The sequence below is a fragment of the Chlorocebus sabaeus genome, chromosome 13 (genome assembly GCF_047675955.1).
Source record: "Chlorocebus sabaeus isolate Y175 chromosome 13, mChlSab1.0.hap1, whole genome shotgun sequence".
Lineage (NCBI taxonomy): Eukaryota > Metazoa > Chordata > Mammalia > Primates > Cercopithecidae > Chlorocebus > Chlorocebus sabaeus.
The window spans coordinates 86,754,846-86,767,010 of NC_132916.1; the positions used below are offsets into that span (position 1 = coordinate 86,754,846).

At 41.6% G+C, this 12,165-nt stretch overlaps 1 long non-coding RNA gene and 1 pseudogene across 1 annotated transcript in view; one reads left to right on the plus strand and one right to left on the minus strand.

Annotated features, from left to right (window-relative positions):
• LOC119625379 (uncharacterized) overlaps positions 1–12,165 on the plus strand; it is a 62,332-nt gene that overhangs the window by 31,265 nt on the left and 18,902 nt on the right. The window lies entirely within an intron of this gene.
• LOC140713256 (small EDRK-rich factor 2-like) lies at positions 2,636–6,016 on the minus strand (annotated as a pseudogene).

Consider the following 12,165-nt stretch of genomic DNA (forward strand, 5'->3'; position numbering starts at 1 on the left):
GACCAGACGGATTCACAGCTGAATTCTACCATAGGTACAAGGAGGAGCTGGTAACATTTCTTCTGAAACTATTCCAATCAATAGAAAAGAGGGAATCCTCCCTAACTCATTTTATAAGGCCAACATCATCCTGATACCAAAGCCTGGCAGAGACACAACAAAAAAAGAGAATTTTAGACCAATATCCCTGATGAACATTGATGCAAAAATCCTCAATAAAATACTGGCAAACCAAATCCAGCAGCACATCAAAAAGCTTATCCACCATGATCAAGTGGGCTTCATCCCTGGGATGCAAGGCTGGTTCAACATATGCAAATCAATAAACATAATCCAGCATATAAACAGAACCAAAGACAAAAACCACATGATTATCTCAATAGATGCAGAAAAGGCCTTTGACAAAATTCAACAGCCCTTCATGCTAAAAACTCTCAATAAATTAGGTATTGATGGGATGTATCTCAAAATAATAAGAGCTATTTATGACAAACCCACAGCCATTATCATACTGAATGGGCAAAAACTGGAAGCATTCCCTTTGAAAACCAGCACAATACAAGGATGCCCTCTCTCACCACTCCTATTCAACATAACGTTGGAAGTTCTGGCCAGGGCAATCAGGCAGGAGAAAGAAATAAAGGGTATTCAATTAGGAAAAGAGGAAGTCAAATTGTCCCTGTCTCCAGATGACATGATTGTATATTTAGAAAACCCCATCATCTCAGCCCAAAATCTCCTTAAGCTGATAAGCAACTTCAGCAGTCTCAGGATACAAAATCAATATGCAAAAATCACAAGCATTCCTATACACTAACAACAAACAAACAGAGAGCCAAATCATGAGTGAACTCCCATTCACAATTACTTCCAAGAGAATAAAATACCTAGGAATCCAACTTACAAGGGATGTGAAGGACCTCTTCAAGGAGAACTACAAACCACTGCTCAACGAAATAAGAGAGGACACAAACAGAAGAATATCCCATGCTCATGGATAGGAAGAATCAATATCGTGAAAATGGCCATACTGCCCAAGATAATTTATAGATTCAATGCCATCCCCATCAAGCTACCAATGATTTTCTTCACAGAATTGGAAAAAACTACTTTAAAGTTCATATGGAACCAAAAAAGGGCCTGCATAGCCAAGACAATCCTAAGCCAAAAGAACAAAGCTGGAGGCATCACGCTACCTGACTTCAAACTATACTATAAGGCTATAGTAACAAAAACAACATGATACTGGTATCAAAACAGAGATATAGACCAATGGAACAGAACAGAGTCCTCAGAAATAATACCACACATCTACAGCCATCTGATCTTTGACAAACCTGACAAAAACAAGCAATGGGGAAAGGAGTCCCTATTTAATAAATGGTGCTGGGAAAACTGGCTAGCCATAAGTAGAAAGCTGAAATTGGATCCCTTCTTTACACCTTATACAAAAATTAATTCAAGATGGATTAAGACTTAAATGTTAGACCTAAAGCCATAAAAATCCTAGAAGAAAACCTAGGTAATACCATTCAGGACATAGGCATGGGCAAGGACTTCATGTCTAAAACACCAAAAGCAATAGCAACAAAAGCCAAAATTGACAAATGGGATCTAATTAAACTAAAGAGCTTCTGCACAGCAAAAGAAAGTACCATCAGAGTGAACAGGCAACCTACAGAACGGGAGAAAATTTTTGCAATCTACCCATCTGACAAAGGGCTAATAGCCAGAATCTACAAAGAACTCAAGCAAATTTACAAGAAAAAAATCAAACAACCCCATCAAAAAGTGGGCAAAATATATGAACAGACACTTCTGAAAAGAAGACATTTATGCAGCCAACAGACACATGAAAAAATCCTCATCATCACTGGCCATCAGAGAAATGCAAATCAAAACCACAATGAGATACCATCTCGCACCAGTTAGAACGGCGATCATTAAAAAGTCAGGAAACAACAGGTGCTGGAGAGGATGTGGAGAAATAGGAATACTTTTACACTGTTGGTGGGACTGTAAACTAGTTCAACCGTTGTGGAAGATAGTGTGGCGATTCCTCAAGGATCTAGAACTAGAAATACCATTTGACCCAGCCATCCCATTACTGGGCATATACCCAAAGGATTATAAATCATGCTGCTATAAAGATACATGCACATGTATGTTTATTGTGGCACTATTCACAATAGCAAAGACTTGGAACCAACCCAAATGCCCATCAATGATAGACTGGATTAAGAAAATGTGGCACATATACACCATGGAATACTATGCAGCCATAGAAAAGGATGAGTTCATGTCTTTTGTAGGGACATGGATGCAGCTGGAAACCATCATTTTGAGCAAACTATCGCAAGGACAGAAAACCAAACACCGCATGTTCTCACTCATAGGTGGGAAATGAACAATGAGAACACTTGGACACATGAAGGGGAACATCACACACTGGGGCCTGTTGTGGGGTAGGGGGAGCAGGGAGGGATAGCATTAGGAGATATACCTAATGTAAACGACGAGTTAATGGGTGCAGCGCACCATCATGGCACATGTATACCTATGTAACAAACCTGCACATTGTGCACATGTACCCTGGAACTCAAAGTACTAAAAAAAAAATTAAATAAAAAAAGAAAGTTTCTTGGTCAATGAGGAAATTCCAGAGAGTCTCCAGCTGCTCTTGGGAGGGGGAGGAACAAAAGAACGTTAGTGAGACCTTGATTCTAAGACTTCTTTTTCAGGCCTTTCAATTTTCAAAAGTCCTCAAAATGCCAAAACATCATATTTTAGGGAATCATTTCCTGCAACCCCACATTTCCCTCTCTGAAACATCCCTAGTCGTTTCACACACCAAAAGCTGAGTTGGTGGCTGTGGAGAGAAAAACTGAGTGAAGAGTGGAGTGGCAAGGGATCCTATTAAATCAGTCTCTCATTTCTGGAAATAGGCCAGTCCAATTAACCAGGTGTGTCTCATTTTGTCAGAGGTATTTGAACCAGAGTGACTCCATCTTGAGTAGGGGCTGTGTAAAATAAGGCTGATACCCTGCTGAGCCACATTCCCAGGAGGTTAGGTATCCTTAGCCACAGGATGAAATAGGTCAGAAGGACTGGTATTACAAGATACAGGTCTTGAAGACCCTGCTGATAAAACCGGATGTGGTAAAAAAGCTGGCCAAAACCCACCAAATACAAGATGGTGAGGAAGGTGACCCCGGTCATCCTCAGTGCTTGTTATATGCTAACAATGATGTATTAGCATGCTAAAAGACACTCCCACCAGCACCCTGACTGTTAATAAATGCCATGGCAACATCCAGAAGTTACCCTATATGTCTAAAAAGGGGGGAACCCTCAGTTCTGGGAATTGCCTCCTCCTTTTTCAGAAAACTCATAAGTAGTCAACCCTTTGTTTAGCATATAATCAAGAAATAACCACAAAAATAGCTAACCAGCAGCCCTTGGGGCTGCTCTGCCTTTGGAGCAGCCCATTCCTTTTAAATTTACTTCTCTAATCAACTTGCTTTCACTTTCCTCTATGGACTTGTTACTGGTGGCGAATACTTATGCGTCTGTAGCAATCTCAATTCTTGCCTCCTCAGAAGAAAGAATTTGACTGAGGGGCATAAAGGCAGAAGGAGAGACTGAGGCAAGTTTGAGAGGAGGAGTGAGTTTATTAAAAAGCTTTAGAGCAGAAGGTTGGGCACAGTGGTTCATGCCTCCCAAAGTGCCTAGAATTGCAGCAGTTTGGGAGGTCAAGGCGGGCCAATCACTTGAGGTCAGGAGTTCAAGATCAGCCTGGCCAACATTGGTCGCAGCCAGTGACAAGGAAAGGCAGTCTCTCAATAGACAGAAAAAGCCTGAAGCCAATAAAAGAAACTCTGTCTCTACTAAAAATAATAATTGCTGTAAGCTACAAACAGCTTAAGAGAAAAAAAAAAATGTTTTGACTATGGAAAACAAAACATAAGAATCAGCAATGCTTGAGCGGGACATCCGACTTCTGAGTAGAAACCTTTGTGGCACCAGTGAAAAAAACAGAATTAAATATGGGTGATGTTTAGAAAGGCAAGAAGATTTTTGTTCAGAAGTGTGCCCAATGCAACACCATGGAAAAGGGAGGCAAATCTGTAATCCTAGCACTTTGGAGGCTGAGACAGGAGAACTACGTAAGGCCAGGAGGTCAAGACCAGCCTGGACAGCAGAATGGGGCCTTATCTCTACAAAAAAGAACAATGAAATACAACTGGCCTTGGTGGTGCATGCCTGTGAGAGGCTGAGGTGGGAGAATCACTTGAGCCCAAGAGTTAGAGGCTGCAGTGAGCTGTGTTATACCACTGCACTCCAGCCTGGGTGACAGAGTGAGACCATGTCTCAAATAAATAAATAAATGAAAGAACCAGCAATATTTCTAGCAGAAAAGTCATGGGAAAATTATTTCAGCTGGGTGCAGTGGCTCATGCCTATAATCACAGCACTTTGGGAGGCTGAGACAGAAGGATCACTTGAGCCCAGGAGTTTGAGACCAGCCTGGGCAACATAGTGAGACCTTGCCTGTACTAAAAATAAAAAATTAGCCAGGCATGGCGGTATATGCCTGTGGGCCCAGCTGCTCAGGAAGCTGAGGTGGGAGGATCGCTTGAGCCCAGGAGATCAAAGCTGCAGTGAGCTGATCATGCCACTGTACTCCAGCCTGGGTGACAGAGTGAGACCCTGTCTAAAAAACATAATAATAACAACAATTTCAGTCCTTTATCAGTTTAGTCTCATGTAATTAATTCTTGCTCTGCTTGATATTGGTTAGCAATTTTATGAGTCCCCTTTTTTTCACTGAAGTTTTTGAAATTCTTATGCAGTCCAATTGTGTGATCTAAGTTATCAGCAGAGGTGTGTATTTCAGAGTACCTGTGAGTCTTCATTTTTTTCCATCAGTCTTCTTGAAGACACAACACTCTAGGATTTACAAAGAGAATGTAGAGAAAAAGCATTAGAATAATGCAATTTGCCAAGATATAACAGATTTTTAGGAATCGCATGCAATTTTTGAACACATGTTAACACATTTATACATATGTAACTCAAAGAAAGTTAAGCATCATTTCATTCTTTTTTTTTCCCCAGGGAATTACAAAGCTACTTTTAATCCTTTGGGGTGAGCCCCACAGGAATAAAAAACACGGGGAAGGGGTAACTCTGTGAGTCCCATGGCCCAGGGCAGAGAGGCTACCTGAGGGGAAGGAAGCACGAAGGGGAGCTGCTGCAGACACAGGGACACTGGTGAATGGCAGGAGGGTTGCTCATGAAGCCACAAAGCTACTTGGGTTTCTCCTTCTTCTCATTTGCCTTTTTCTGCTTTTGCTGCATGATCTCTGAGTCCCTCTGCTTGCAGGTGGCATCAGAAAGCTGGTCATCTCGGTGCTTTCTCTTACATGAGTTGCTCCACTTTTCCATATTTTCTGGTGGGTGAGCTCACGCTGATTACCATGGGTCATGGCATTGACCGACACACTGGGAGGCCAAGGTGGGAGAATCACTTGAGTCTACAAGTTTGAGACCAGCCTGGGCAACATGGTGAGACCCGGTCTTTAACAAAAGTAAAAAAAATTAGTTGGACATGGTGGCACATGCTCATGGTCCTAGCTACTCAGGAGACCGAGATGGGAGGATTGAGCCCAGGGGTTTGAGCGGTGATTGTGCCATTACACTTCAGCCTGGGAGAAGGAACAAGAGTCTGTCTCTTAATAAATAAATAAATAAGAAGTGATAATTAAAAGATTAAAAAAATCTGCTCTTCGATAGAGAGGAGACTCAGTTTTTCAAACAATCTGAAAATTATTAAAGACATTATGAGGCAAATTCCTTTCTTTTTTGTTTTTGTTTTCTTTTTTTACAATTTACTCAAAAATTGAACAACTCTTTTACTATTTCTTGTGAACACTACAGGAAAATATTATCCAAAAGAAAACCTCAGAACAAGAATTCCTGAGGACAAAAAGAAAAAAGAGAAAACCAAATTCTATCTTTGTATCAGTGCATTACTAATGATAAGGATAATTTGGATAAAACCTTATAAACAGATGCATCCAATCTCAATCAGCTTTGACCACACAAGATTTCCATTGCCTTTTATTTATTTATTTTTTAAAAATTGAGACTAGGTCTTGCTGTGTTGATCAGGGTGGTCTCAAACTCCTGGCCTCAAGCAATCTTCTGCATTGGCCTCCCAAAGTGCTAAAATTACAGGTGTGAACCAGCATACCTGGTCCCATAAACCTTTTATAACCTCTTACAAATTTTTTTTCACTCTTTTTCCCCAAACTTTCTGTATCCATTCAGTTTTATCTTTTTCTCTTTTCTTCCCTTATTCTTTCACCAATCATTTTGTTTTTTATTTCTTTAATTTAAAAGAACTTTTAAGGCTGGGCGCAGTGGCTCATGCCTATAATCCCAGCACTTTGGGAGGCCGAGGCAGGTGGATCACGAGGTCAGGAGATTGAGACCATTCTGGCTAACATGGTGAAACCCCGTCTCTACTAAATACACAAAAAATTAGCCAGGTGTGGTGGCGGGCGCCTGTAGTCCCAGCTACTTGGGAGGCTGACGCAGGAGAATGGCATGAACCCAAGGGGCGGAGCTTGCAGTGAGCAGAGATTGAGCCACTGCATTCCAACCTGGATGACTCTGTCTCAAAAAAAAAAAAAAAAAAAAAAAAAAAAAAGAACCTTTAAATAACCACTAAACTACACAAAATTACTTTTCCTTGAACAAAAAAAAACACATCCTCATGTTTTTAAAATAACTTTCTTTACCAAAGACACTTGCTACTGTTCTTACGTACTTTGTATACAGAATTCTTATAGCTAATAGTTTTAATTACATATATTAACTACAACTTTAACTCTTAGTAATGCTAATTTCTAGTGAAAAATCTAGTAAGTAAACAATTTTTTTTTTTTTGAGACAGAATCACTCTGTTGCCCAGGCTGGAGTGCAGTGGCATGATCTCGGCTCACGGCAACCTCTGCCTCCTGGGTTCAAGTGATTCTTGTGCCTGGGCCACCCAAGTAGCTTTGATTATAGGTGTGTGTCACTATGCCTGGCTAATTTTTGTATTTTCAGTAGAGACGAGGTTTCACCATGTCAGCTAGGCTGGTCTTGAACTCCTGGCCTCAAGTGATTTGCCCACTTTGGCCTTCCAAAGTATTGGGATTACAGGTGTGAGCTACTGTGCTTGGTCAAGCAATTTTGATTGTTTGGTATCAGGTGCAGAGCCCAGCACAGAGGATAGAGCAGTCAAGACAATGCCTGGAGGATTTGACTCTTTCTAGCATGGCCAGGAGACACAGCTGGGTCAGGGAGGACATACTGGGCTTGGTTTTACCCTGTAGTTGGTGGCCTAAGTGCTGTGGATATGCATATGTCTTTAGGCCTCATCATGGCCACAGAATCTAGGCCACAGAATCTAACAACTCAAAACCAAAGATAAAAGCTCATAGATAAATCAAGAAAATATCAAAAATGTCACAGAAGCCACAGTTTTATTACCTAAAAAAATATAGCAGAGACAGCATACATTTGTATGACCAGTATACCCAAGCAAAATTCTGAAGATATTTCTATTTTATTTTACCAGCAATTTAAAATCTAGCTTTACTTAATAGAGACGACTAAAGTCATGTGAATTTGAAAGGCATTTGGGCTATTTACTTTATGAGTGCTCATTTATTTGTAGGTCAATTTGGTACCCTGTAGACAATATGCAAACATACATATTTACACATGTATACATAAAAATACAGACAGTCAGGTGTGGTGTGGTGGTGTGTCCCTGTGGTCCCAGCTACTTAGGAGACTGAGGTGGCAGTTCAGCCTGGGAAATTTTGTGTGACCTTGCCTCTAAAAAAAGTTAAAAATAAAAAACGATTTTACTTAAAATATAGACACCCAGGTGTGGTGGTTCATGCCTTGTAATCTCAGCCCTTTGGGAGACTGAGGCAGGAGGATCGCTTGAGTCCAGGAGTTCAAGATTAGCCTGAGCACCATAGCAAGATCCCATTTATACAAAAAATATTAGCCAGGTGTGGTGGTGTGTGCCTGTGGTCCTAGCTACTCAGGAAGCTGAGGCAGGATGATCACTTAAGCTCAGGTAGTCAAGGCTTCAATGAGCTATAGTCACACCACTGTACTCCAGCCTGGGCAACAAAGTGAGACATTGTCTCGAAAATTAGTAAGTTGCTGGGCATGGTAGCTCACGCCTGTAATCCCAGCACTTTGGGAGGCCGAGGCGGGTGGATCATTTGAGGACCAGAGTTTGAGACCAGCCTGGCCAACATGGTGAAACCCCGTCTCTACTAAAAATACAAAAATTAGCTGGGCCAAGTGGTGCATGCCTGGAGTTCCAGCTACTCTGGAGGCTGAGGTGCAAGAATCATTTAAGCCCAGGAGGTGGAGGTTGCAGTGAGCCGAGATCACGCTACTGCACTCCAGCCTGCGCAACAGAGTGAGAGTCTATCTCAAAAATAATAATAATTATTATTATTATTTATTAATTTAAAAAATACAGACAAACATACAGACTTAATAACTTCAATTTAAAAAATTTTAGCAATTAGATATGTAAAACTCACTATTTTATTTGTTTTTTATGGAGATATGGTCTTACTATGTTGAGCATGCTAACCTTAAACTTCTGAGCTCAAGCAATCCTTCTGCCTCAGCCTCCAGGTAGCTGGGACCAACGGCACATGCCACTATGCCCAGCTTAAAACCCACTAGTTAACAAAAGGACAATTAAATTAAGTCGTGCCTCTGTAAATGGAACAAGTTAAAGTTTATCTGTCTTACATGGACAAAGCCTTTCCCTCGTTTTAGAGGAAAGAGAGTAGCAAATTTACATCTCAATGTAAAGAGAAAGAATGTAAGGGTTTTTAAGAAGGAGTTTGGCTGTGTTAGAGGAAGATTAAACATGGATGTCAACGTCAAAGTCATAGGAATTTACTATAGATTTTATAAGGAAACATACATATAAGCCTAGAGAAAATTCAGAAACCTTTTCCAGATAATCAACTGAATGCTAGAAAGCCGTATTTTGGAGACCAATCTTGTTAGATACGTGGTTTTAAAATTTAGTTTCTGTTTCTTAACTGGATCGCTGAGCTCAGGGCAGACCCCATTTAAAAATAGGGCCAAAAAAGCATTTGCAGTTTCTAGGGTCTAGTATATGTGAAAAGCAAGTGCAGCCTGAAGGAGAGCATCTAGAACCCCAGAAATCCAAGATCCCATTTTAACACTGAATCCTGGGTCCTTAAAAAGAGGGAAACACTAAGCCGAGCGCGGTGGCTGGGTGTAATCCCAGCACTTTGGGAGGCTAAAGTGAATGGATGGTCTGAAGTCAGGAGTTCGAGACCAGCCTGGCCAACATAGTGAAACCCCGTCTCTACTAAAAATGCAAACAGTTATCTGGGTGTGATGGGGGGCACTTGTAATCCCAGCTACTAGGGAGGCTGAGGCAGGAGATTTGCTCGAACCTGGAAGGCAGAGGTTGCAGTGAGCCGAGATCGCGCCATTGCACTCCAGCCTGGGCAACAAGAGCGAAACTCCATCTCAAACAAACAAACAAACAAACAAACAAACGGAAACACTGTGGGATCAGGCTGTGCAATGTTTCCACATTGCACCTTGTTGCAAGGATATTCCCCCACGGCTGGTGGGTGACTCAACATCAGTTTGCCTACTCTGTGATCAAACCATCCCTCATGGGAGTCTTATCACCTGGTTGTGGGTGTTCCTACAGCCTCCAGCTGTCCAAACTACACCTCTCTTGATCTAAACGCACGAAGAAATAAGTAGCTTGCTGCAGTAATAACCATTTGTGATAACCACTGTCAGCCTCCTCCAAAACTGCAGCCCTTGCCAGTGACCTACCAGTCTTCACACACAGAAAGGTCAGGTTTCTCTTACAGTACAAAATAATCCCTGCCCCAAAAGGCAGAGAGATCAGGAAACTCAGCGCAAAAGACAGTGGAACTTTAGACATGAGAGTAACCTGCCCATGACTCTTGAGGCTCCAGGAGGAAAAGAGAAGACCCTAAAAAGGGGATGTATGGCACATTTTTCTGTGTTCCTCAAGGGGTCTCAGGGCCATTAGATGTCCCCTCAAGACCTCTGCATGTGGAAATGAAAGTGGCAAAAAAGCCACTCAGTGGCTCATGCCCGTAGTCCCAGCACTTTGGGAGGCTTAGGCGGGAGGATTACTTGAGCCCAAGAGTTTGAGACCAGCCTGGGCAACATAGTGGGACGCCATTGCTACAAAAAATGAAAACATTAACCAGGCCTGGTAGTGTATACCTGAGGTCCTAGCTATTTGGGAGGCTGAAGTGGGAGGATCCCTTGGGAAGTCAAGGCTGCAGTGAGCCGTGATTGTGCCACTGCACTCCAGCCTGGGCAACAGAGTGAAACCTTGTTTTAAAAAAAAAAGAAAGAAAAGAAAAGAAAAGAAAAGAAAAGAAAAGAAAAGAGGCAAAAAGGAAGTAGAAGTGGGAAGAAATGGAAGAATAAATCTTAGAGGAGCCAATTTGGAGATTTAAAGCTTTCTTGGCCACTGAAATTTTATATTTTTCTCAGCAAAAATCATGCCAATGAAAAAGGAAACAAATAGAAGAAGAACCAAACATATAATTAAAAACGAAATTCAGGCTGGGCACGGTGGCTCATGCCTGTAACCCCAGCACTTTGGGAGGCCAAGTTGGGTGGATCACGAGGTCCGGAGATCAAGACCATCCTGGCTAACACGGTGAAACCCCATCTCTACTAAAAATACAAAAAATTAGCCGGGCGTGGTGGTGGGCGCCTGTAGTCCCAGCTACTCAGGAGGCTGAGGCAGGAGAATGGCATGAACCCGGGAGGCGGAGCTTGCAGTGAGCTGAGATCTGGCTACTGCACTCCAGCCTGGGTGGCAGAGTGAGACTCCGTCTCAAAACAAACAAACAAACAAACAAACACGAAATTCAGTCGACTGCAAAAAATTCCCAGAAACAGGATCCAAAAGAGAAAAAGCAGAAAAAGATAAAGAAAAAGCTTTTTTTTTTTTTTTCCTGAGACAGGGCCTCCCTTTGTCACCCCAGCTGGAGTGCAGTGGCACAATCACAGCTTACTGCAGCCTCAACCTTCCAGGCTTAAGTTGTCCTCCCACCTCAGACTCTCAAGTAGCTGGGACCACAGGTACGTGTCACAACACTGGGCTCATTTTTTATTTTTTGTGGAAATGGGATTTCTCTATGTTGCCCAGACTGATCTTGAACTACTGGCCTCAAGTGATCCTCCCAACTCGGCCTCCCAAAGTGCTGGGATTATAGGTGTGAGCCACTGCACCTGGCCAGTTTTCGTTTTTTTTTTAAAAAAAAAAAAGAAAAGAAAAAAAGAAAAAATAGAAAACAAAAACATTGTAGTCTAAATATCAGCTTTTGATTAAGCTGACTTCTGAATGATCATAAAGATTAAAAAATATATATTTTCAAATCCTTACTATCAGATTTTATCCAGGACAAACAGCCAATATTCCTGGCTTTTGAACTTTTTACCAAAGATATCTTCCAAGCGACTCACAAAAACCAAAACACCTTAACCAAGATTATGACGAAACCAAGGATGTATAAGGCATCTCCAAAGAGGTGCAAATCAGTCCTCACAAGATTCAGAACCACCCCAAAGATAGCTCCAAGAAAGGAAAGTTTCATTAGACACAAATGGGGTACAACCCACATTTCTGTCTGACCATATCCCTATACATATCAGTCAAAGCAGATTTAAAGACAAGAGTATTTCTAAAGATAAAGAAGATCATTTTACAATGATAAAAAGGTCATTTAAACAAGAAGACATAATAATTACATTTATTTATTTATTTATTTATTTATTTATTTATTTATTTTGAGACAGGGTCTCTGTCACCCAGGCGAAGTACAGTGGCATGATCTCAGCTCCACCTCTCAGGTGCAAACTCCACCTCCCAGGCTCAAGCTATCCTCCCACCTCAGCCTCCCAGATAGCTGGGACTACAGGCATGCATCACCATGCCTAGCTAATTTTTAAATTTTTTTCTACATATAGGGTCTCGCCATGTTTCCCAGGCTGGTCTCAAACTCCTGGGCTCAAGCAACCCACCTGCCT